Source organism: Somniosus microcephalus, chromosome 3 (genome assembly GCF_052327205.1).
Source record: "Somniosus microcephalus isolate GS21.2 chromosome 3, FLI_Smic_1.0, whole genome shotgun sequence".
Lineage (NCBI taxonomy): Eukaryota > Metazoa > Chordata > Chondrichthyes > Squaliformes > Somniosidae > Somniosus > Somniosus microcephalus.
Window position 1 is genome coordinate 127,596,974 of NC_140989.1, and position 25,694 is coordinate 127,622,667.

A 25,694-nucleotide genomic window follows, 5' to 3' on the forward strand; every position below is an offset into this window, starting at 1 on the left:
ACCAGGCGCTGCTTCTCGCTGGTCTTAACGACCACAACGTGGGCTCGCCAGGGGCTGGTGCTGCCCTCAATAATCCCTTCTTTCAGGAGCCGCTCCACTTCGGTTTTAATGAAAACCCTGTCCCCGGCACTGTATCGCCTGCTCTTTGTGGCGATGGGCTTACAGTCGGGGGTGAGGTTAGCAAACAGTGGTGGGGGGGTGACTCTGAGTGTGGAGAGGTTGCACCTGGTGCGCGGCGGGCAATTTGGAAGCTGCTGGCTGCGGACTGTGAGTGGGGGTAGGGGTCCACCGTACGCCATCGTAACACTTTTAAGGTGGCACTGAAAATCTAACCCCAGCAGGACGGCAGCGCAGAGGTCAGGCAGGACCAGAAGTTTAAAATGATCGTACACGGTCCCGTCTACTACGAGTGTCACCACGCAGTAGCCGCCGATGTCCGCCGACTGGGACTCGGAGGCCATAGAAATCCGCTGTTGCGCAGGCAGGACTGGGAGAGAGCAACGCCGCACCGTGTCGGGGTGGATGAAGCTCTCCGTGCTCCCAGAGTCAAAAAGGCAGATTGTATCGTGACCATTTACCTTAATGTCCATTGTGGAACTGGCCAGTTGGTGCGGTCTCGCTTGGTCCAGTGTAACGGATGCCAGCGTAGGGGTCGGTGTGTCGCTGCGGGTATCAGATGAGGCGGTGTCGGGGGCCTGCTGCGTCCCGGCTGTCATCCAAGATGGCGGCGTCCATGATCCCCATGTGGCTGGAGGCGTCCAAAATGGCTGCTGTACCGGTGATTCGCACACGGCCGGGGAGGTCCAAAATGGCGGCCCGCATGGCCCACACGCGGCGCTGCTGGGGTTCGGGGTGGCTTTGGCCCTGCAGACGCTAGCGTAGTGTCCCTTCTTCCCGCAGCCCGAGCAGATCGCGTTTTTCGCCGGGCAGCGCGCTCTGGGGTGTTTTGCCTGGCCACAGAAGTAGCATTTCTGGCCTTGGGGCACTGCTGTCTGGCCTTGGGACACTGCTGCGGTAGTTGGGCCGTTGTTGGGGTGTGGCTGGGGTGGCACGGCGCTATGAGGCGGTCCTACCGTGTCCCAGGCTGTCATTCCCCGCGGCGTCCACGGTGCAGAGGAGTAGGCATCCATGCCCTGGTAGGCTGCATCCAACGATAGTGCGAGTTCAGAGGCCTTGTTGAGGTCGAGGTTACTCTGCTCCAACAGTCGCTGTCGTGTGTAATTGGATCTGTGGCCCGCTACAAAAGCGTCCCGGATAAGTTCCTCTGTGTACACGGCGGCCTTTACATCCTTACAACCACAGGCCCGGCCAAGCACAGACAGTGCCTGAAGGTATTCCACGGTCGATTCCCCAGGTTGTTGTTTACGACTCCCCAGGAGGTGCCTGGCGTACACTTCGTTCACTGGGCGCGTGTACTGGTCCTTGAGGAGCTTGATAGCATCCGCGTACGAGGTCGCGTCTTGGATGACCGAGTACACTCGGTGGTTCACTTTGGAGGTCAGGACATCCAGTTTGTCCTCGTCCGATTTGATTGCTTCGGAGGCGGTCAGGAATTTTTCGAAACACTTAAGCCAGTGAGTAAACTTGGTGGATGAGTCCGCCTCCCGATGATCTAAGTCCAGGCATGCTGGTGTGAGGATCTTCTCCATTATAAAAATGTTGTTAATAAAATTGATGCGCTATCAATTACTCATAAAAGACTGAGAGTTAGAAGAGTAACCAAAGGCTTTTATTAACAACAGAATGGAGGTCTGCCTCGAGTGGTCGACCGGTCCAGGATACCAAGGGCTGGGGAGCAGTCACCTTTATACTAGGACCTGTGGGAGGAGTCAGCCGAGGCATGTCCAGGCATGTACACAGTGGAATACAAACAGGACAAACAGGAATACAAACAGTGGTTTACCACAATAATCTAGGCTGACATTCCAGTGCAGTACTGAGAGAGCACTGCACTGTCGGAGGTGCCATCTTTCGGATGGGACGTTAAACCAAGGCCCTGTCTGCTCTCTCAGGTGGACGTTAAAGACCCTATGGCACTATTCGAAGAAGAGCAGGGAGTTCTCCCCGGTATCCTGGCCAATATTTATCCCTCAGCCAACATCACTAAAACACCTTTCACCCCGCCAGCCTCCACATTCAACGGATCATCCTCCACCATTTCCGCCACCTCCAAAGTGATCCCGCCACCAAACGCATCTTCCCCTCCCCTCCCTTTTCAGCATTCCGTAGGGACCGCTCCCTCCGAGACACCCTAGTCCACTCCTCTATCACCCCCAGCACCCCTTCCCCTTTGCCTGGCACCTTCCCGTGCAAGCGCAGGAGATGTAACACCTGCCCTATACCTCCCCCCTTCCCACTGCCCAGGGCCCCAAACACCCCTTCCAGGTGAAACAGTGATTTACTTGTACTTCTTGCAATCTAGTATACTGTATTCGCTGCTCACGATGTGGTCTCCTCTACATTGGGGAGACCAAACGCAGATTGGGTGATCACTTTGTGGAACACCTCCATTCAGTCCGTAAGGGTGACCCCGAGCTTCCGGTCGCCTGTCATTTTAATTCACCGCCCCATTCCCACTCGGACCTCACTGTCCTCGGCCTCTTGCATTGTTCCACGGAAGCTCACCGTAAACTCGAAGAACAGCACCTCATCTTCCGATTAGGCACTTTACAGCCTTCCGGACTCAATATCGAGTTCAACAATTTCAGATCATAACCTCGGCCCCTATTACATTTTTACTTATATTTTTTATCCACACCTTTGTTTTGGTTTTTCCCTCCCCCCTCCCTTTTCCTTTTTTCTCTCTCTCCCACATGGCAGCTGTCTCCCATTCTGCCAGTGCATTTCACACCTAATCTAGAGCTGTCTTTTGTCTCCACTAGTCCTATCACCATCTCATCTCGTTTTGAATACCTCTTAATGTCCCTTCTCTTTTGTTCTCTCCCAGCCCGGCCTCTTAATCTATTTCATTCCCTGTGCCTCTTTAGTCTTGATAAAGGGTTTTGACCCGAAACGTTGACTCTAATTTCTCTCCACGGATGTTGCCTGGCCTGCTGAGTTTTTCCAGCATTTTCTGTTGTTATTTTGGATTTCCAGCATCTGCAGTATTTTGCTATCTCACTAAAACAGATTATCTGGTCATTATCACATTGCTGTTTGTGGGAGCTTGCTGTGTGCAAATTGGCTGTCACGTTTCCTACACTTCAAAAAGTACTTCATTGGCTGCAAAGTTCTTTCGGATGTCCTGAATTCATGAAAGGTGCTGTATAAATGCAAGTTCATTCTTTCTTTCTTTATTTTAAGTGGGCTGGTGCCTCCATTAAAATAGCTAAGCAATTTCATACAAATGCCCTGCGTTAATATTACACAGTGTAATGTCTAGTCCTTTGTACAATGTGAATAACTCAGTAGAATATTCCAATTTTTAAGGCTGTATGTATGTCTCTGTTGACAGCACTGAACTGCATTATACATTATCATACTTGTTTCTGAAGTATTTCCAAAGTCATTTCAGCTAAAAATTTATTTGAAATAATATTTCATGGTTTGTAGTACTGACAGCACTGCTGCTAAATAAACAGGGCCAGCGAGAGATGTCAGGCAGTTTGATGCTGAATGTAATTGACACAGCAAGCTTGTTTAAAAAAGGAATTCTGCAGTTTTAGGGCAATATGCAGGAGAATAGTCTGAGGAGAAAAAAGTTGTTTCAGTAGTTAGTCTGCCTAAAGGACAAATTATTACTGTAACTGTTAAAAGGAATGCAGACAGTCTGGCACTGGAAGGGAAGAGGTCACTTATGGCTGAGGCCCCGCTCACTATAATCTGTTGGTCTTTCCCCACTAGTCCAGCCGGGCCGATCAGTTTTATAGACTCTAGACCAAGATCAGTAATCTCCACTGGTCTAGACTGGGATGATAAAGCCCACAGCACCCTCTAAATCATGGTTTGTCCTTCAGCTGTTCTGGGCTTGTGCTTTATTATATAAGTAATGAACTTGTCAAATTCACAGTCAGACTTTCCTAAATGTTATTATCTTAACTAGAATACAGTGTGTTGCTCCACCACTGGAAGTCTATGCTCAGTTCAAGTTTTCTTTATCATTTGAACCATAAAATCAAACAATATTTTCCACATAAAACTGACATAGTCCCTAAAACAGGAAGGCTTTGTACAAGCAGCAATGCACAGCATTTACTGAGTTCATTTTTCATATGCAGGATGATTCATTTACACCTCACTTGAATCAGGTTTCACTGGTAATGATAAGAATACGACACTGAGGGTTGAACTCATTTAAGATCAACTCTGATAAGATTAAATCCTTTTGCATGATGTAGCGTTTCTTCTTCAGTGAACTGGGGCTGATCTTTTACACGTCTCCACTGCACTGCAAAAGTGTGATTTGATGGTGTGGCTGGTGATACCCTATAAACACTTTGCCATTTATCAGTGCTTTCTGGGGAGTCGTGTGCAGAACAGTTGATAAATTCATTAGTTGGTTTACTGGTTTGTCCTTTCATTTATGAATGAAGTACTGTAATGAGTTCATAATTAATAGTTTAGTGGGATTAGGTGGGCTGTAAGCCAACGCAGCCACAAAGCCTAAGGTTAAGAATTAATGCACAATGTGCTGACTTTAAAGTCAAAGATAGAGTTGAATTGCACTTATGACAAATTCCCCTTTTTCTCCATTTGTGCTACTAGGTTAAAATGATATGTATAAGGGTGTTTTCCTTCTTCAGAAATAACGACCTGCTAATTACAACAGTTACAACAATACAACAGTGACTACACTTCAAAAAGTACTTCATTGGCTGTAAAGTGCTTTGGGGCAACCTAAGGTCGCGAACGGCGCTATATAATAGTCTTTCTTTCTTAATAACTTTGCAGGAACTTGCAACTTTCAAACATGCAACGTCTAGGAATTAGCATGTTGCAAAGTTGAGTTCTTGCATTGTTTGTTGAAAGAGGAATTTCACCCTCCAGGTCCTCTTGAAAATTCTCATCATTGTGAACAATTTAACTTTTACCATTATGTTGAATTTTTTGTTTTGTCCAACATTAGCTGACCATGTACCACACTTCAGGAAAGATGTAAAGGCCTTAGAAAGGGTACAGAGGAGGTTTACCAGGATGTTACCAGGAATGAGGGACTTCAGAGGTTGGAAAAGTTAGGACTGTTCTCCTTGGACAGAGAAGGTCAAGGGGTGATCTAATAGAGCTTTTCAAGATGATGAGAGGTTTTGATAAAGTAGATAGAGAAAAATTATTCCCTCTGGTGAGTGTGTCAATAACCAGAGGTCATAGATTTAAAATCATTGGTAAAAGATCTAGAGGGGAGATGAGGAGATATTTTTTCACTCAGTTGTTGGGATCTGGAATACTCTATCTGAAAAGGTGGTGGAAGCTGATTCCATAAATAATTGTAAAAGGGAGTTGGACGGGTACTTGAGGATAAGGAACTTACAGGGTTATGGACATAAAGCAGAGGTGTGGGACTAAAGACGACTGCTCTTTCAAAGAGCCAGCACAGGCACGATGGGCTGAATGGTCTCCTTCTGTGCTGTAAGTTTCTATGATTCTATGTAATTCCTTTCATTTTAGAGGTGGGACAGTCTAGGTCAAGAACCTCACAATAGTTGCTATCAGTGTTAATCTGTGAATAGCCAAGAAAGCAACATGATTCGGAGAGGATGCCAGGTCCTGCCTCTTGAGATGAAATTCTTTGAGTTGCTATTATGTTTTGTTTTATTTACTGGACTGGGTAACAACTAACAAAGCTCTCGAGCCCGGGGAAGGGAGTTCCAGTGACAGCCACCGATGCAGCTGAACTCACGACCTTCTGGTTGGCAGTCAAACTGCGGTGTTTGCATTAAACACACACAATATTAATAAACGCGCCGATGGGAATTTGTGTAGCAAACGCATTACACCTAACACCAGGAAAGTGGAAACCTTATTCAGGTAACAAATCCGAGCAACACGAGTGTGCAATTAGTTTTATTATTTTATGTAGAGAAGAAGCATACTGCTAGAAGTTATATCCATAGCTATAATAAATCAAAAATGAAATTCAAAGGTTCAACAATAAAAGACATTTACTGCAGTTATATCTCATTAAGTTTTAATTTTTATAAAGTAATAATCTCGCCTTTTCAGTGTCGTTTCAAATGGCTGTTTTGAAATCACCTCTCCTTTCGCCGGTGTTGGTGCAAACAAGGAACCTTCTTGATCTGAGGGGATTAGGGAGATGCCACCAAACAGGTGAGAGCGAAGGTGACAAGGGCCACAGGGATTCATCGCCGGTTCAGAGCAGTCTCGAAAGCCCCCGGGTACTCTGCACGATGAGGAACTTTCTTCTTTACCACTGATGTTTATTGATTTGTCTAGTTCATAGGGAGTGACTGTTAATGTTCTGCTTTCATGTTTCTGCTTTGTTGCGTGGGCACAGAAACAGGAATATTGCAAATTGATCTGTCTCCCTGCCTTTGTCAGGCCTGAGCTCCTATTACATTAGTTTCTCTGTCCTGTCATCTCTTGCTCAGTTTTCCAGTGTATAATCAGCATGGCTAAACACTGAGGCTAGAGCTGATTAATTTCCCACATGCTCTACTGGGCCCATTGATGGACTCGCTGTTTGATGATCTATGCAATAGATGGGCACTTTTGATTATTTGACCTCTGGCCTTCAACCCCCCCAAGCTGCCTATTCTAGCACCTGTTTAAGTTAACAGCTCACAAAATGGGTTTGTGTTATATTTTACAGAAAGGAACAGCGAGAGGCTTCTTTTATTAAAACAATAAATAATTTGTTGCTTTTTAATAGATAAAAAGGCGCTTGCTCGCTATATAGTACATATTCAGACTTCACAATGTATTATGAAAAGAAGCCTTATTCTGTTGGCAACATGCTTCAGTTACAATAGTAACAATCGTAGTCCATAAACCAGGTGACTCTCAAATCACGAACAATTCATTGTTACAATACATTCCTTCATCCTGATCCTTGTAGGCCTATATTGATACTTACAATTAATTGTTCCTGTTTTGAATAACTTTAGCTATTTCATCCTAAATTTATTTTCATTTTAAAAACTAGTTAGAAGTAAGTAATCAATAGTAATCAGACTATACGATGTTCCCTCTCCTTTTGTCTGCTTTGATAGACAGAGGGCACTATTTTGGCAGTTCTTTGAACATGAGACTGCAGCTTTACATTCTCAGTGTGTTAATTTTGACATTCACCGATAGTGTAAAACAGGCAATATCTGCCTATTATACCTCAATGGAAATGAATATCGGGAGAGATGTATAATGGACAACTGATCCGATATAGCCTGCTTTACACTATCGCCCAAATCTAAATTACCCCTACAGAATCTTCTGCCAAAGTATTTGAATTACATTTTCTATTTATTCATTCATGGGATGTGGGCGTCGCTGGCAAGGCCGGCATTTATTGCCCACCCCTAGTTGCCCTTGAGAAGGTGGTGGTGAGCCGCCTTCTTGAACCGCTGCAGTCCGTGTGGTGAAAGTACTCCCACAGTACTGTTAGGGAGGGAGTTCCAGGATTTTGACCCAGCGACGATGAAGGAACTGTGATATATTTCCAAGTCAGGATGATGTGTGACTTGGAGGGGAACTTGGAGGTGATGGTGTTTCCATGCGCCTGCTGCCCTTGTCCTTCTAGGTGGTAGAGGCCGCGGGTTCGGGAGGTGCCGTTGAAAAAGCCTTGGTGAGTTGCTGCAGTGCATCTTGTAGATGGTACACACTACAGCCACAGTACGCCGGTGGTGGAGGGAGTGAATGTTTAAGGTGACGGATGAGGTGTCAATCAAGCAGGTGTATTACGAGGAAATCTAGTTTATAAAGTTGCCATTTTCTCAGACAGGGCTGGTCATATTTTGCCTCCTTTATGCTTGGCTACTGACTTCATTGTGGATAAGTTGAGTTGTAAGAAGGTTATAGGCTGTGATGTAAGAAAACTACTAGGCACTTGGTCTGAATATTAAACAAGGCTTTAATCAACTGTTTCACAACATGGAGGTCTAGTTGTCCTTCACTAGTTCCTGTTTACAAAATGTCTTGAGCAAACTGGGCCCATGCCTGAGTATTTACACTCTCCCTGGACAGCGCCACCAGCAGGCCGCCCAGTATTATTTCATAAGTCATTTCTACATGAATGACAAGATTCACGTCAGGCTGCATTTTGCAACAATTGTGTGTGGTAGGATGATTAACTTTTATATATTTCTTTAATTGCAATTGTGCACCTATTGTGATGAAACTAAGGTTTCAACAAACCATGTGTCAACTAACACAGAATGTTGACCCTTTAAGCTTTGTGGCGCTGAGTAAATGTTGCGGTGTTCATCCGTGACATCTGCAAAAACGAAACCTTTGTATACTTTTAATATTATAAATCGATACAACATTCTGCAAGGTCATCGACCTGAAACCTTAACTCTGTTTCTCTCTCCACTGATGCTGCCTGACCTGCTGGGTGTTTCCAGCCTTTTCTGTTGTTTTATTTTAGATACAACATTTACTGGATTTGCTGAATAAACCAAAAGTCGTAATTTCTTGGTGTGTGCTGCTAGAGAAACTGCAAGGTATGGCAGCATAGCGTTGATAAGAAAATGATACCATCATTTAACATAAAGCCCAACAAGAATAGCAATCATATATGATTATTATTTTTTTTTAATTGGGAAGCTATGTTGCCATCCCTGTTTCCTGTGTTACCTTCATTGCTGGGAGATATCCTGTACTAACTGGTAGGCGTTGGACTTGACCGCATTGCTGCTTTAGTATATCAGTCAAGATAAGCCATTGTTAGTGAGGATGCACAAAAATCCCTTTCACTGTGTTCACAACACAAAATCTGGTCAGATCACCCAAAGCTGTCCTGGGGGGTGAGAAATCTCAAGAGGAATAAAATATTATAACGTGATTTCTTTTTGAGTCTATATTTAAGTTTTCCATTACAAATCATTAATGAACAGCAATTTGGAGGAAATCTATCCGAGACGAGAACGAGCTGGAGCCATTATATGACATGACATCTCTTCCTGTGCACATAAAGTTGTTAACGTCTAAAGTTTTAGTACGAGAAAGTAATAACAAAGAATTGTGTACTTTCCTTGACTTAACTTTCTGAGGGTCTGGGGACCTTGGAAAAAGAGGATCCCTGTCTGTCAAAGTTGAATATTGTTACAGAAGAAACATTGGAAACACTATAAATTACATCAATTATACTAGATTACATCAAATGTCACATGGCTGTACTTGTGCTGGAAATTGTAACAAAGATACTTTTTTTTAAATGCAGGGATCTTAATCTGAAGTTTATGAAGTTCATTTGAGGATTTCCCAACTCAGCGAGGATTACAGACTCCACTTTCAGTGTTTACACATAACTCAAAGACTATTGTAGCAGCATATTCTTGTCACATTTTTTTAACTGCATGACCACAATTTATTGCAGTATGTGCAGACTAGCCCCCGTGTGCGCTGATGTGAGGGACTTGGTCAAGATATAGCAGTAGGAGAGTAAAAGGCCCACACAACCAGGCATTTAACAGTGGCTCAGCAATTATGGGAATTTCATTCTGTTCCTGGTAGGGAGCATGACATTCTACTGCGGCTGAAATAAGCCGTTCAGCTGCCTCTTATGATATCCAATAGAAGCAAATGTATCCCCTGAAGTTATAGTACAAATCATCGTTGGTTTTATCCCAGCCAGGGTTTCCTATTTTCAAATGAGCTTACTCTGTGTGGCTGCCTGTCAGGCACATCCCCCCCTCTCTCCCTCTCCACTTGCTGATTTTGCTTGGTTTAAGTCCTTTCTTTGTCCTTTGTTCACTCAGAGTAGCAGTGTAACCAGCAGAATTGATCTTACATTGCATTTTGGTATTGTTCCAGCCGCTCATCAATAGGACCTGGGCTGGGAATGCACTGACTGGAAAAGAAGGGCAAGACTGAAATTCACTTTTTGTTCTTTGTGCCTATTAGGGCGCAGTGAAATGTCCCTAATCTGAAATCTGTTACACTGACTGCCTGCTATCGACATGCTGATTAATCAGCGCGTTGCATATGAGTGCTAAAAGTCTTTTAATATATCAAAGGAAAGTAAAAGGCAGGCACCTTTTTACACAAAATGTCTTTGGACAATTACTTAAGAGCAATTTTTACCAACGAAATATCCATAAATTAGCATTTCACTTCATTGTCTTCTGATTGATTTATTACTGCTGTTTTTGTGTAAAGCATTATTTCAGACTTGCTTAATACCGGAAAGCTAAAAGCTCTTGCCTTTTTCTAAGGATTTACAGTTTGATTTAGTGCAGGAGGATTTAATCACTCAAATAAACAATATTAAAATACATTTTTTAATTTATTCCTAATATGCAACAATTCTGGAATCATCTTTGGCTCTACACCTTTCTGTTCTTTTCATTTTCCACAACAGAAATTTAGAGAAATTAATTTTTCTCCACTGTATAAAATGTAACAATAAAATGTGTATACTCCTGCCTCATTGTAACACAATCTTTCTGAGCCAAGCCTTTTGTTATAATGAGACATTTGGTGTAGTGAATGACTGAATAACACAAGAAAAAAATGTAAAATAAAATAATCATCAGCTATGAGATGAAGAATAAATCCCAAATTTGCAGCCTTAATTCAGACTGGCTCAAGTATAGTCTCTCTTTGATTAAATCTGAAAAGGCTGAATTTAGACACACTCAAATTGATAATACTTTAAATACTAAGCAGACTAATAACCTACAGATACTAGACAGAAATTATAAAGCACGGAAGTATAAAGGTCAATCTTCATTTTGTACGTGGATGCAATTTGGACTAATTTCTGCCAACTTTATGTCCATTTTAGCATGCAATCAATGGAGATAATATTGGGCCCAATAGTTGGTGGTCATAATACTAATTTGATTTTGGAAATCAGAGAGATTTTTCAGATACATTAAATATATTGGCCTAGAAATTCGGTATAGCCGCGTTTGGGTCGCTAGTCCTGGCGATGCGCAGAGGCTAGTGCCAGGCGCAATTTAGCGCCACCTAGCGCGATATTGGGTTGCAGCGCCCCTAAAGGTGATTGCGGCGCTAAATCAGGCGCTGCACGCTACTCTTAAGGCGCTAACCCGGCAGCGCAACCCAATTTCGTGGCGGCGGGGCGCAGCGAGGGTGCTGTCAATAATCACTTTCCCTGAGACACAGTGGCGCTGGCCAGCTCTTAAAGGGGCAGGTCAATTGGCATCACCAGACACACTCACTGCCTTTTAGGCCTTCAAAGCGGTGGGAGCCTACCTGTGGCACACCAGCCTAGCAAGACATGGAAAGGGTGAGGCAGAGGGCGGAACGACTCACTGATGGGGCATTGGATGCTTTGGTTGGCGCAGTGGAATCAAGGCCAAGGAAGATGGTCGGAATGTGATTTATGTTTTGGACAGTCTCCCGGGTGTGAGAGGCAGTTATGTGTCAGTGTATTAGTTTTGCTTTCTGTTGCCATAGCTTTCTCATGTTTGAAGGAACCACATTTTGTTTAATGAAACACTTTCTTCATTTACAATGGCCATGCCTGCTATTTACATGCATCTTGCCCTTCACAGGCTTGGGGGTATCATTCCTGTTCTTGGAATGGCAGCAAGCATTCCGTGAGAGGGGCCTAGAAGCTATTTCTGATCAGCCTCTGACGCGCAGCCTGAGAAGAGCTGCTCGCGTAGAAGTTCAGGCCAGCAGGCATCTTCTCAGCCACCAACAGAGATGTCCTGCACCTTATCTGAGGCTGCAGATCTAGCTGAAGCAGCTGGCACAGCTCAGTCACCACCTCCTTTCTAAATCGCAGCCTTCTGACACACTGCTCCTCCGGCATGTTCATGTAGGAAAACTGCTGTTGGAAAACCCTGCCAGCGTAAGGTCTGCTGTGGCGACGTCTGTTGGCCCTCCTCCGTCTGGCCATGCCCGCCCCCCTCTCCCAGCATCTCAGTGCCCTTTCCAGATGATTCAGCAGCAGGACGTTCCCCTCCAATGCAGCCCCCATAATAAGTGCCCACAGGAAGGTTCCCCATTGTCAAGGCTCACCAACAGCAAGGTGATGGTCAGAAGGCTGAACATCGTCTGCCTGCACTGGCTCAGTGGTCAAATGGCTCTCAGTGTGCAGTTCAGCAACCCTTTGTAGCGCTCGAGGAAGTTGTGCTCCAAAAATGGCTGCCGCTTTTAAACCACACCAGTCCCCTTTAAATAATGCTCCTCCAGCCCGAGATTGACTTGGTAAGGTCCAGGTAAGCTGTCACTATTAGCGCCAGGCACTAGGGAGGGGGGCGCCACTGAATTTCTGGTCCGGGGCGCCCAAAAGGCGTTGCACACTCAAATGATGTCATAATCAGCCTGCGCCCATGAGCAGGCGCTAAATGCATGCTCAATATGGGGCGAGGCACTAGGCGCCTTGTGCCCGCCCAGAAATTGGCTAGCGCCCCACTTCTCGGCCTCTTTAGGCGTTAATTGGTGGCACGAACAACTGAATTTCTCCCCCATTTAAGCTTGTTGGTAGAGACTGATCTAAGATGGCTGACATGCTGATGGTACCTGGGCAGATAAACAATGGTGCTAGTGCTTATAGAATCATAGAGTAGCACAGCACAGAAGGAGGCCATTCGGCCCATTGAGTCTGCATCGGCTCTTTTGAAGACCAATCTAGTTACTCCCACTCCCCCGCTCTTGCCTCATATCCTTGCAATTTTTTCTCCTCCAAGTATTTATCCAATTCCCTCTTGAAGGCTACTATTGAATCGGTATCCACCATCTTATAAATGAAAAGCGGACATAAAGGGGTAGATTTTCCCGAACCTGTCGGGAAGAAGGCGGGACTTCCCCTTTCGGGTTTTTGACCCGCCTACTTCGACGTCCGGCCAATCCGCGCGATTTTCCCTTGATTGACCTTGTTGAGCCCGCCCAGTGGGCTCAGCAGGCCAATTAAGGGCCACCCGGCAACAGGTGATGTCACAGACTGCAATTTCATCTGTCAAGAGTTTTTGACAGATGAAATATCAGTGTTTCACAGCTGTTTGAAGCTGTCAAACACTGACAGTCTGAGTTCTGACATGAGTCATTCTGCACAAACTCAGTTAGAACTCTTACCGGCACTCAAAGCTGCAGGCTGTCACTTTTGACAGATCGCAGCCATTCAGCTTTAAGTGCCGGCTGAGTGATGCGCTCCCGACGGCTACAGGAAGAAAGGCTGTGAAGGTAAGTACAGGTAAGTAAAAGTTCTTTACACACTTTAGACACACCAAACACACTTACCTTTACACTCATGCACCCATCACTCACCTGAGTGCTGACATCGCGACCCCTCCAACTCCTTCAGCCCGACGGCCCGCCTGCTCTAACCTGGCGTGGTTTGGAGCCGTCGGGAAGCCCACACGAAACCCCTCAAAATAGGGATTAGGCTAAAAACTGTCTGTTAACTACCTATTAACAGGCAGTTAATTGGCACTAATCCCTTCCTGCCTGGTTTCGGCGGGTCCCAGTGCGGGGCGGGTACCCGCCGCCCCTGAAACTTACGCGGGGCGGGGTTTTGGGCGGGATGGTGTCGGGACCCCCAAATTCAGGATTCCCCCCCCCCCCCACACGCCTGAAAACCCGCCCGACGGCTGGGGGAAAATCGGGGCCAAGATGTCTGTTAAAGATGATGAAGCCTTATAATATTTGGCTTAGTAAGGAAAGCTACTGGCAGCAGCATTCCAAATAGTAATGGAACATTATTATTTTTTAAATGCTGCCCTGCACATAAATGGAATTTACTCTTATCTTTTAGCAGTTCTGGTACAGTAGAATACTTTGTGTGTGGGGTCCAGGGGTTGCGGGGTGGGGGGGTGGCAGGGGGAGGTGGGTTACAATTCTACTTAATTTCTCCGACAATGCAAAGCAAACATAGTTGTACAGCAGCAATAACACAGAGATCGGGAAGTCATGTTTGAAAGAGTTGTAGCTGAACAAAGACAAATGATTTGATGTTCTTTCATAACTTTATGTGGAAGTAAGTCAAAGGAATCATGGCATGCTGTACAGGTGACAAACCCAATAAGGCTCAGGTTGTTTCAGTTTTCTCTTTGTCATCATGCTATGTGCAAACAACTGGAATTCTTACAACACAGTGTGCGATTTAAAAAAATATTGAGATCTATTTTGAAAGACTTGCATTTATATTAAATTTATGTCAAACTTTTTGACTTTTAATACCCTGTGAAGCGCCTTGGGATGTTTTACTACAATAAAGGCATTATATGTGTAGTCGCCCTGTTGTAATGTAGGAAACGCGGCAGCCAGTTTGCACACAGCAAGCTCCCACAAACAGCAATGTGATAATGATCAGATAATCTGTGTTTGTTATGTTGATTGAGGGATAAATATTGGCCAGGACACCTGGGGCTCGAATTTCCAAGCCCCGTGGAGGCGGATTTGGAGGCAAGAGTGGGGGAAAAATTGCAGAATCGGGGGGCACGAACCCTTCCCATCCTCAACCCGCCTCCATGCCTGTTTCCCAGGAGGCGGGTACCCGACCTGTGCTGGGAGCCACCTCCCCGAGGCGGGAAGGGGATTAGTGCCAATTAACTGCCTGTTAATAGGTAGTTAACAGGCAGTTTTTGGCCTAATCCCTATTTTTAGCCCTGAAGTGTGGGCTGCTCGACGGCTCCAAACCACGCCAAGTTAGCGAGGCAGACCGTCAGGCTGAAGGGGTTGGAGGGTTCAAGATGTCCGGTGTTCAGGTGAGTGAAGGGTGCATGAGTGCAGAACTAAGTGTGCTTGGTGTGTGTAAAGTGTTTAAAGAAGTTTTACTTACCTTTACTTACTAATGCAGGCTTCCTTCCTTCAGGTCTCGGAAGTCCCTCATCTCACCGGCACAAAAAGCAGAATGGCCGCGAGCTGTCAAAAGTTGCAGCCTTTGCTTTCTGTTCTGGAGGGATTTCTAACTGAGTCTGTGGAGAAGGACTCAAGTTAGAAGTCAGAGTTTGACAGCGCCAAAGTAGTGCCTTGGGATTTTTACGTCCATCTGAGACAGCAGACGGGGCCTCAGTTTAACGTCTCATCTGAAAAACAGCACCTCCGACTGTTGCAGCACTGGAGTGCGAGCCTAGATTTTTGTGCTTAATTCTCTGGAGCGGGATTTGAACCCACAACCTTCTGACTCAGAGGCTGAGCTACAGCTGACACTCACAGTGTTACTATAAGAAGGACATACAGTGTCAACATATCCTGAGATGCAGTGGAAGCATCAACCATTGCCAGGCCGGTCTTGTTGAGTAAAGCCTTCGCTGCTCAGCCGCAACAATGCGCCATAACTCCCCTTCCCCCGCACCTGTGTAAACTTTCCCATTTCCCACACCAATAGCTGTCTTTATGGTGAGTTAAACTGACAGTTAAGTACCAATTTGAGTGAAACTGTCGATTTAGTATTGATCAACATCAAATTCTAGACAGTTTTGCCCAGTGCATCCACATTGACTGGAAATATGACTGATCAAACTCATTTCCGATCACTATTGAGTGATGCTTGCTGGGACATATGTGTGTTTGGGTTCTTGGATGAGGGCAGGGTGAAGCTTGGCTATGACTTAGGGTTGTACAGGCTGACACTGTCTAGATTCACACATAAACATTGGACGAGATAAACCTCATTGGACTACCACAGCTCATCCAAGTATCAGCATTGATGGCACTAACCATACCTTACTGACACACAATATATTGCTCCTTTAAAAGGTACTATATAACTTTAAATGGATGTTTGCATCGACATTGAATTGAATTTTATTTTGTATCAACAGTGAAGGTTCTGGAAGTTCCCAGATGTTCCCTCTGACTCACAGGCTCGTTGTATGATTGAAGGCTGAAATGTAGAGTTAGATAGTTGTACAGTAAAGAGCATTTTTACATAGTTCTGAAGTCTGTTACCGACTGACATATAATAATTAGCATCGCATAATGTCGGAAATAGAAGTAACTCACTTTGATTTTAGGATCGGATACAAATTAAATAAAAAACATGAAACCAGCTGCCTGCAGCTTTCCAGCTAGGCTGACAGGTTTTGTATGAGATTGATTCAGTACCTATTTCACATTGTGTTTTTTTTACTGCCACCTGTTCTTTGTTACTCTGTTAGTCACAAAGTAATTTAAAATGAAAAATTTAAATGTTAAGCACCAGGAATTCAACCACTTCACAAACCTTAGAGACTATCATTCAAAATGTGCCCTTCCCAGCAAAGTTAGAAATGGCAGGTAATCTGGCAAGCAATTGGAAAAGCTTTAGAAGTATATGACCAACTATGAAATTGCATCAAGTCTCATTAAGCAGCCAAAAGATGTCAGAACTGCTATATTACTGCAGCACTCATAACTGGGATTGGCAGAGAGACACTGAATGTACTTGATGATTCCCTGTTTGAAATATATGAAGAAAAGACTGACACTGATGGTTATTAGCGAGATGGAGCAATTCTATGCACAGTTCGGGTCTCCATATTAGAAAAGGGATTTCGAGGCACTGGAGAAGTGTTCCTAGAGTGACACAAGAACAGAGAGGTTATACCCATCAGGCAAGATTGAACAAGCTGGGGCTCTTTTCTTTAGAAAAGAGAAGGCTGAGAGGTGACCTGATAGAGGTCTTTAAGATTATGAAAGGATTTGGCAGGGTAGACCAAAACGAGGGACAATAAACATAAGGTAGTCACTGTTAGATCCGTGTATCTTAATGTTGTGTCCTTCAATAATCAGACAACAGGCTGCAGGGAACGATTCAACAGGTGTTTACTGAATGAGGGTTACTCTAGAACTACGGTGGCATAGTGGTTAGCACTGTTGTCTCAAAGTGCCAGGGGCCCGGGTTCAAATCCGGCCTCGGGCGACTGTCTGTGTGGAGTTTGCACATTCTCCCTGTGTCTGCGTGGGGGTGCTCCGGTTTCCTCCCACAGTCCAAAAATGTGCGGGTTAGGTTGATTTGGCTATGATAAATTGACCCTTAGTGTTAGGGGATTAAATATGGGGATAGGGTGGGATATGTGTCGGTGCAGGCTCGATGGGCCGAAATGGCCTCTATCTGCACTGTGGGGATTCTGTGATTCTGTGAACTGTACAGATCACTACTCAGGGTTTATATACAGGTGTTGTCACTGCTGTTACTACAGTATACAGGAGCTGTAAAAAGCAGTTCTCCCCTTAAAGGTACATACATTACAATTCCTCCCCTTTTAGATTAACAGTACCATAACACTCATTTAACAATTAAATATCAAACTAATTACAATTAACACTTTTAACATGCAACATTAGCTGAAAATAGTCTATTTATAAATTCAGTCTTTGGGGAGGCTTCCTGATCCTTTCTGGATAGCGCCTTTCCCGAGTGTCTTGCTCATGGTGCGGAGGCAATTCTGGCCCCCTGTCGTCAGTTGGTTCATCAGCTTCCGATGCTACTGTTTCTGGGGTAGATGCGACCTGTACGTCGGGTTCATCACCAGGTACGTATGGGCGAGGCATGGGGTTGACTTGTTCCTGTGACTCTAGGATCTGGTCAGCATGGCATCTCACGATGCTCTCCCCAACGTCCACTGTGTACATTAGTGGGCCCTGCCGTGTGCATATCGTTCCTGGCTGCCATTTTTCTGTTCGGTAGTCGCAGGCCCTACATTGAAGCTCCTTGTTGGCTTCTCATGGATGTGCTGGAATTGCTTACTCTCAACATCTCTTCGTACGTTTGGTCTGAGCAAATCCGGGCGAGATCTTAACCTTCGGTTAAAGAACATCATGGCTGGGGCCTGGTTGGTGACTGCATGTGTCGCATTCCGGTAGGCGAAAAGGAAATTGTCCACCCTGTGCTGCAGCGGAATGTTGTCATTGTACATAGCCTTTATTGCCTTTTTAAAGGTTTGTACGAACCTCTCAGCCAATCCATTTGTGGCTGGATGATACGGGGCGGATGTGTAATGCCTTACCCCATTCCTTTTCATAAATCTTCGAAACTCTTCGGACACAAACTGCGGTCCGTTATCAGAGCAAATCTGCTCTGGCAAGCCGTTCCTGGCAAAAATGGTCCGTAGGACTGCAATAGTTTTCTCCGTGCTGGTGGAGGACATTTTGATGACCTCAGGCCATTTCGAGTGCGCATCCACGGCTATTAAAAACATTGAGTCCATGAATGGACCAGCAAAATCAATATGCACCCGTTGCCATGGAGATGAGGGCCACTCCCATGGGTGTAGAGGGGCATGTGGTGGTGCATTTTGGACCTTCTGGCATCCTGAGCAGCTCTTTGTCAGGTCCTCGATTTGCTGATCGATCCCCGGCCACCACACATAAGCCCTAGCAAGGCTTTTCACCCCTCCCAGATGACCTTCGTGAAGCTCATTGAGCACTCTCTCCCTTAACTTGGGTGGAATTACCACTCGGGATCCACACATCAAGGTCCCCTGGCATACTGACAGCTGTTCTCTTCTGGATGAGAATGCTGGCAACAGTGAGTCGCCATCCCTTCACCGTCAAATCATATACCCGAGACAGTGTCGGGTCACTTCGGGTCTCCTTCTCTATACCAGCGTTAGTTACTGGCAAGCATTCAATTATAGTCGAATGAAATATTTCGACAGGATCCACTGCTGGTTCTTCCTCCGCAGTTGGCAGTGGCAGGCGTGATAGCCCATCAGCGTTTCCATGCTGTTTCGTGCCCTTATGCTCAATTTCATATTGGTGCGCCCCTAGAAAAAGGGACCATCTTTGTAGCCGTTGCGCAGTCATCACCGGAACGCCCTTCTTTGGATTAAAGATGGAGACAAGTGATTGGTGGTCAGTCAGCAAGGTGAACTTCTGCCCGTGCAGATAGTGATTGAACTTTTTCACTCCCCACACTAGGCTGAGGGCCTCCCTGTCAATCTGGGCGTAGTTACGCTCGGCTGAGCTTAGTGATCGTGACGCAAAGGCTATTGGCCTCTCTGAGCTGTCCGAGAATTTGTGTGACAGCACCGCTCCAATGCCGTAGGATGACGCATCACATGCCAACCGAATTGGTAATGCCAGGTTGTAATGGGCCAATACCTCTTTCGATGTGATTAGTGTTTTGCTCTTCTGGAAAGCTCATCTACATTCATCACTCCACTTCCATGGCAGCCCAGTTTGCAGTAGGGTGTTCAGTGGGTGTAGTATTGTAGACAAATTTGGCAAGAACTTATGGTAGTAGTTTACCAGCCCGAGGAACGACCTCAGTTGTGACACATTTTCCGGTGCTGGAGCCTTGACTACGGCTGGGCGGATCGCATAAGGTACCGGTCTGGCCTTAAAAAATTTTGGGCTTGCGTTTTCTTCAATTTTAATCATCGCTGTCATGCCTTTTAGTGTTCCGAGTCCTTGCTGGAACACTTCTTTCGCGTCAGTTAGGATCTTTGACAGTCGCCCAGGTGTGATGTCGTCATCCTTTTTGTCAGCCACAGTCAGTGCCTGTATGGAAGGCCAATCTAGCTGTATCTTCCGGATCCATTCACGTCCTAGTAGTGGTGGTCCTCCATCTGGCAATACATATAGGTCCATTTTTGGTGTTCCCTTGCCGTTATATATAACGTTCACCCTTATTTTTCCTTTGGGATAGACTTTTTGCCCCGTGTACGTCTTCAAGACAATCTTTGTATCTCTCAAGGGTATATGTGAGAATAGCCGCTTGTAGTCCCTTCGGTTTATGACTGTTAGGGCTGATCCTGTGTCCAATTCCATTTTCACTTGGACTCCTGTTATCTTGAGCGTGACCCAGATAGTTTGGTGATCCTCCATTTTGATCACATTATGTAGTTTCAGACAACCCAGCTCCTTGCTTCCAGAGTCTGTATCACTCTTCTGTTTGTCTGAACTACTCTCCGTCACCTTATGTACCTTCTTGTACTTCTCCTATGGAGATTTCTTGCTGCTGGTTTTCTTTCCCGACCTGCAGACTCTTGCTATGTGTCCTACTTTTCCACAGTCTGCACACTTTGTCCTTGAACCTGCAATCATTATGGTTGTGTGTTGTTCTGCCGCAGCGATAGCACTTCACTCTTCCGTATGACATTTCATTTGTGCCATATTCTTGCGGTCTCCGTTGTATCTCTGCAGCGCCCCGTGCTGCTGCTTCGTGTGATACTGCAATGCTGAAAGCCTTGTCCAGCGTAAGATCCTTTTCTGATAGAAGTCGTTTCTGGGTTCCTTCACTTTGAAGCCCACACACAAACTTGTCCCTTAAAGTATCTGCTAGTCCCGTTCCAAACTGGCAGTGTTTTGATAGCTTGCGCAGTTCCATTAAATACTCAGCATTACTTTCATCTTTATGCTGGTTCCTTTTGTGAAACTTAAATCTTTCTGCTATCAGCAGCGGTGTGGGGTTTAAGTGGTCCTGTAGGATTGACACTATGTTTTCAAAATCCTTTTCTACTGGCTTCTCTGGGGTTACTAGGTTTCGTAGTAAGCCATACGTTTTGGCACCCATTGAATTCAACAATACCAGCGCTTTCTTGTCATCTGGCACTTCATTCGCCTTGCAGTATACTTCTATGCGTTCGACATATGTCGTCCAATCTTCGACTTCATTGTCGAGCGCTGTGATACTGCCACTCTTCGGCATTTTTGGGTGTGGTTAGACTGGCTTAAAATGGCGTCTCCCGCGCTTTCCTTTCTTCCCCACTGCGGCTTAAAATGGCGTCTCCCGCGCTGCTGCCAACGCTGTTCTCGGCGGTCCTCGTGGCAAATGGCAACGCCCTGTGGGTTTTGTGCACTGCTCCTGTGCTGCTGCCAATGCCGCTCTCTGCGGTTCTCATGGCAATGGCAGCGCCTCGCGTTTTCCTGCGCGCCTCTCTCCCCCGTTGACGCTGCTCGGCCCTTGAACACCGGCTGCGCTCTGCTCTCTCTCGCCTCTCTCCCCCGTTGACGCCACTCGGCCCTGAACACCGGCTGCGCCCTGTGCGCTCTGCCCTCTCTCTCTCCCCCGTTGACACTGCTCGGCCTTTTTCTGTGCCGCTCGGTCGGGCTCTAGCCTGTCGCTGTCCGGGAAGGGTCTGCGCAGTACCTGTTGCCAGCACGTTTCGCTGGACCACCGTGACTGGAAAGCCAAGCCTGGCTCTCGACAGCCTCCCCTGCGATGCTCAAATCTCCTCTGGATGACTGAGCGGTTGCCCGTGGTCGACGCCCGTGCTTCTGGACTCGACCTTCTTCCACTGTTCTCCAGGAGCGAATCCCTGGGAGGTGATGCAGAGTTGCAGGTAGGTTCGAATCTGCTCATCGCCACTGTTAGATCCATGTATCTTAATGTTGTGTCCTTCAATAATCAGACAATAGACTGCAGGGAACGATTCAACAGGTGTTTACTGAATGAGGGTTACTCTAGAACTAACTGTATAGATCACTACTCAGGGTTTATAGACAGGTGTGGTCACTGCCGGTACTACAGTATACAGGAGCTGTAAAAAGTAGTTCTCCCCTTAAAGGTACATACATTACAGTCACCAATAAATCCAGTAGGGATTTAAGGAGAAACTTCTTTACCCAAAGAGTAGTTAGAATGTGGAACTCGCTACCACATGGAATAGTTGAGGCAAATAGCATAGATGCATTTAAGGGGAAGCTAGATAAACACACAAGGGATAAAGGACTAGAAGGTTATGCTGATAGGATTAGATGAAGAGGGGCAGAAAGAGGATTGTGTGGAACATAAATGCCGGCATGGACCAGTTGGGCCAACTGGCCTGTTTCTGTGTTGTATGTTCAATGTAATTCTATGTAACATGTTGAGGAATGCAATGAAACCCATGAATGTTACATTTTCAACAATTAGATCCAAAGCACTGATGAAACTATAGTATGTAGCAAGTCTGCACACCTTAGCTTTCATTTATAACTATGGGGGCCTATGGAAAAGTCTTTACAGAGGCAGATTAACTTTTGACATGCAGAACAATGTTACTGGGAAGATATCATTGTAAAGCTGGTGAACTGACAGCAAAGTGGCTGAAAGAAATAAGTGCTCATGAGGAAGGCCATATTTATCAAGGAAAAAATAAGAAAATAACTCCAGATGTGAAACCCTAACAGTTTTGGAAACTCCTGAAATACACTAAATGGTGTGGAAAAAAAATCAGTCCTGAAAATCCATGGGCAGCGATCTTGGCAATGATACCAGGATTGCATCTGTTGGTGACCTCTGGCACTGAACCTGCCAGAGTATGTAAGGCCATTTCATTCCAGATGCTGAGAGGTTGTTTTCCTTGGCTAGAGAATCTAGAACTAGGGAGCACAGTCTCAGTATAAGGGGTAGGCCATTTAGGACTAAGATGAGGAGCTATTTCTTCACTCAGAGGGTTGTGAATCTTTGGAATTCTCTACCCCCGAGGGCTGTGGATGCTCAGTCGTTGAGTATATTCAAGACTGAGATCGATAGATTTTTGGGCACTAAGGGAATCAAGGGATATGGGGATAGGGCGGGAAAGTGGATTTGATGTAAAAGTTCAGCCATGATCTTATTGAATGGGGGAGCAGGCTCGAGGGGCCGTATGGCTTACTCCTGCTCCTATTTGTCATGCTCTTATGTTAGTGAGAGGTCACCTCATTTGAACAGCCATGGCAGATTCTACAAATGACGCAGCTTGAGAATCTACCTTTCCCCCACTCCCTTCAGCTGGAAAATCAAATGCTACCACCAGGGGGAAGGGCTATCGAAGCACCTGCCCGAAGAATACACAGCTGCTCCCTTGACCCCCTTTGTGAGGGAGCCAAGCAAAATTCACTCTTTTGTCAAGATCTTCAGAGGTGCAGGCCACGATCCAGGCTTGGACCCTCAGGAGGAGCCCTACTTCTGTCAGGGAAGAGGCTGGTATGTGTCATCTGCTGGCGCAACCTTCAATGTGACTGAGGTTGTGGGGACGCCAAAGTACGTAGTCTGAGGTTCTGTCCCCACGCCCGCTTCCTCCATGTTATTGGTCTATAAGGGGAGGGAGAGGCTCCACTCCTGACGAGGCCCTATAGGAAGTCCCAGCGCACACGGGAATGCAATGTTTCTGGGTCCCAGCCTATTTTCCATCCCTTCCATTGCACTCCTGCTAAAGGGCCCGAGGATTTTCAGCCCCATCATGTCAGAAAGAAAGAAGTCAGTCCATCATGCGGTAAGAAGTACAATATATTTCTTAGTCAATTATCAAAAGTCTAGAAGTTAGAGCCAAGGAAAATAGAGGCTAGAAACTGTACATGAAGCTATTGGTGACTCAGATGAAGGTGGCATTCTCTCAATTGAAATTGTTGAATCTGTAAATGGCCAAAATGTCAACAAGTTGTATGCCAACCTGGTCAGAAACACCAAGCAGGTCAGATTACAACTAGATTGTGGGGCTTTAGTCAACATTCTACCTGAGGATGAATATTGTAAGATGATTGATGGTCAAAGTTTTATTTATTCATTGGATGTGGGCGTTGCTGGCAAGGCCAGCTTTTATTGCCCATCCCTAATTGCCCAGTGATGGTGAGCCGCTTTCTTGAACTGCTGCAATCTGTGTGAATAGTTTGTCATAATGGTTTTGAGTGGGTAGTGCCTGTGGGTCTGGAGTCACATATAGGGTAAGGATGGCAGGTTTCTTTCCATAAAGGACATTAGTGAGCCAGTTGGGTTTTTCCATTGCTTCATGGTTACCATTACAGATACTAGCTTTTTATTCCAGATTTATTTAATTAACTGAATTTAAATTCCCCAACTGCCATGGTGAGATTTAAACTGACGTTCCTCAGATTATTTGTCCAAATTTCATTGGATTATTAGTCCAGGTGTATAACCACTATGCTACAATTCCCACAGCAAAATGGTAGGGAGTTTCAGGATTCTAACACTATAATTTCTCATAAAATATATATATATATATAATTTCTCATGCCTGACACAAATTAAGGCACTGGAGAAAAGAGTCAATGTAAAAAACCCAAGTCAAACAAGAAATACAACATTAAGTTTCAGATCATGTCAAGTCGTGTTCTAGTACCTCTTATGATGATGGATGGTGTATCAAAACTCATAACACGAGATGTAATAGCTCAGTACCAGGATGTCTTTAAAGGAGATAGAAGTTAGCACCTTCAATTTGATCTCAAGATTGCACCAATACACAAAACTACCTCAATGTGTAAAACAACATGTTAAGCACTATATTAGTGAGCCTGTTGATATGAAAGCTCTTGCTGTGAGCAGGGTCTTGACTGACAGTGGTGGTGATGATGACATTGAGTGATAAAGTGCACTTATGCATTGATCCAAAATCACTTAACAGAGTCTTCAAATGTAAACTACTTCGCCATATAGATGACATCCTGCCTGAGGTAGTGAAAGTGGAACAAATTACTGCTGTGGATTCAAAGAATGGGTATTAGAATATTGCATTTGATGAAGAAACAAATCTTTTGGCAACCTTTTTAACACCATTTGGAAGATGCTCATGGTTGCTGTGCCTTTCAGAATCTCTCCAGCTCCTGACTAATTTCAGAAAAGACTTCATGAAGTGCTTGAAAATTTGGAGGGATGTTGTGATGGATTACATTTTAGTCTATGGTACAATGAAATGGCACCATGGAGTAGAAATTAGAAGCTCTGATGAAGCAATGCCAGCAAAAGGATCCAAAGAATGATTTTACATTTTCAAAAATATAAAATTGATGTCTACAAGAGAGGCAAAGAGATGCTTCTCACTGAAACCCTAAGCAAATGTACCAGACCTCAGCAAGGTCAACAATGAGGAAACTGGAAAAAGAGATAGAAAGCGTCAATTTGCAGCAACACAGAGGATGAAATGATCAAATTCAGCACCATACTGCTGTAGAAGAAGATCTGAAATTGTTGAGAATGACAATAAGCAAAGGGAGCCATGACACAAGAACTGAAAGGTGTTGTGTATGTACCTTTAAGAGAAGAGCTGATTCTATACTGCAGTACTGGCAGTGAGCACCCCTGTATATAAAGCCATAGCAGGCTTCTGTACGTCAGTCTTGAATTACTCTCTGTTCAGTAAATACCTGTTTATTTGTTCTCCTGCAGTCTGAGTATTATTGACCCTCGGACACTACACTGGCGACGGGCAGGTTTGAACTCACCTGCAGTACTGCATCACCTCATGGGGATCTTTTCCCTGAAGAGAAGCTTCTTGGAGGTCGAAGTCAGAACGGCGGGCGTCGACCGCGGGCAACCGCCCAGGGATCCATCGAAGGGTTGCAGGGGAGGCTGTGGAGAGCTGGGCCTGGCTCCCCAGTCGAGGTGTTCCAGCAAGTCATGCTGGTAGCAGGTAGTGCGCTGACCCTTCCGGACTGCGGCGGGCTCGGGCTCGATCGAGCGGCTCTGCAAAGGGGCCGTGCAGCTTCGTCGGGAGGAAGAGAGAGAGAGAGGGTGGAGTGCACAGGGCGCGGTCGGTGCTCAAGAACAGGGCAGCGTGGAGAGGATAGAACGCGGGGAAGGAAAAGTGAGACGCGCCGAAGCCGCGGGTCGCCGCCATTACCCTGTAGAATGCTAGGAGCAGCGTGGTAGCAAGGGGAAGAAGGAAAATCGCGGGAGGTGCCATTTTATTACATTGGGGAAGAAGAAAAAGCGCGGGAGGCGCCATTTTAAATCACCCAAGATGCCGAAGAGTGGCAGT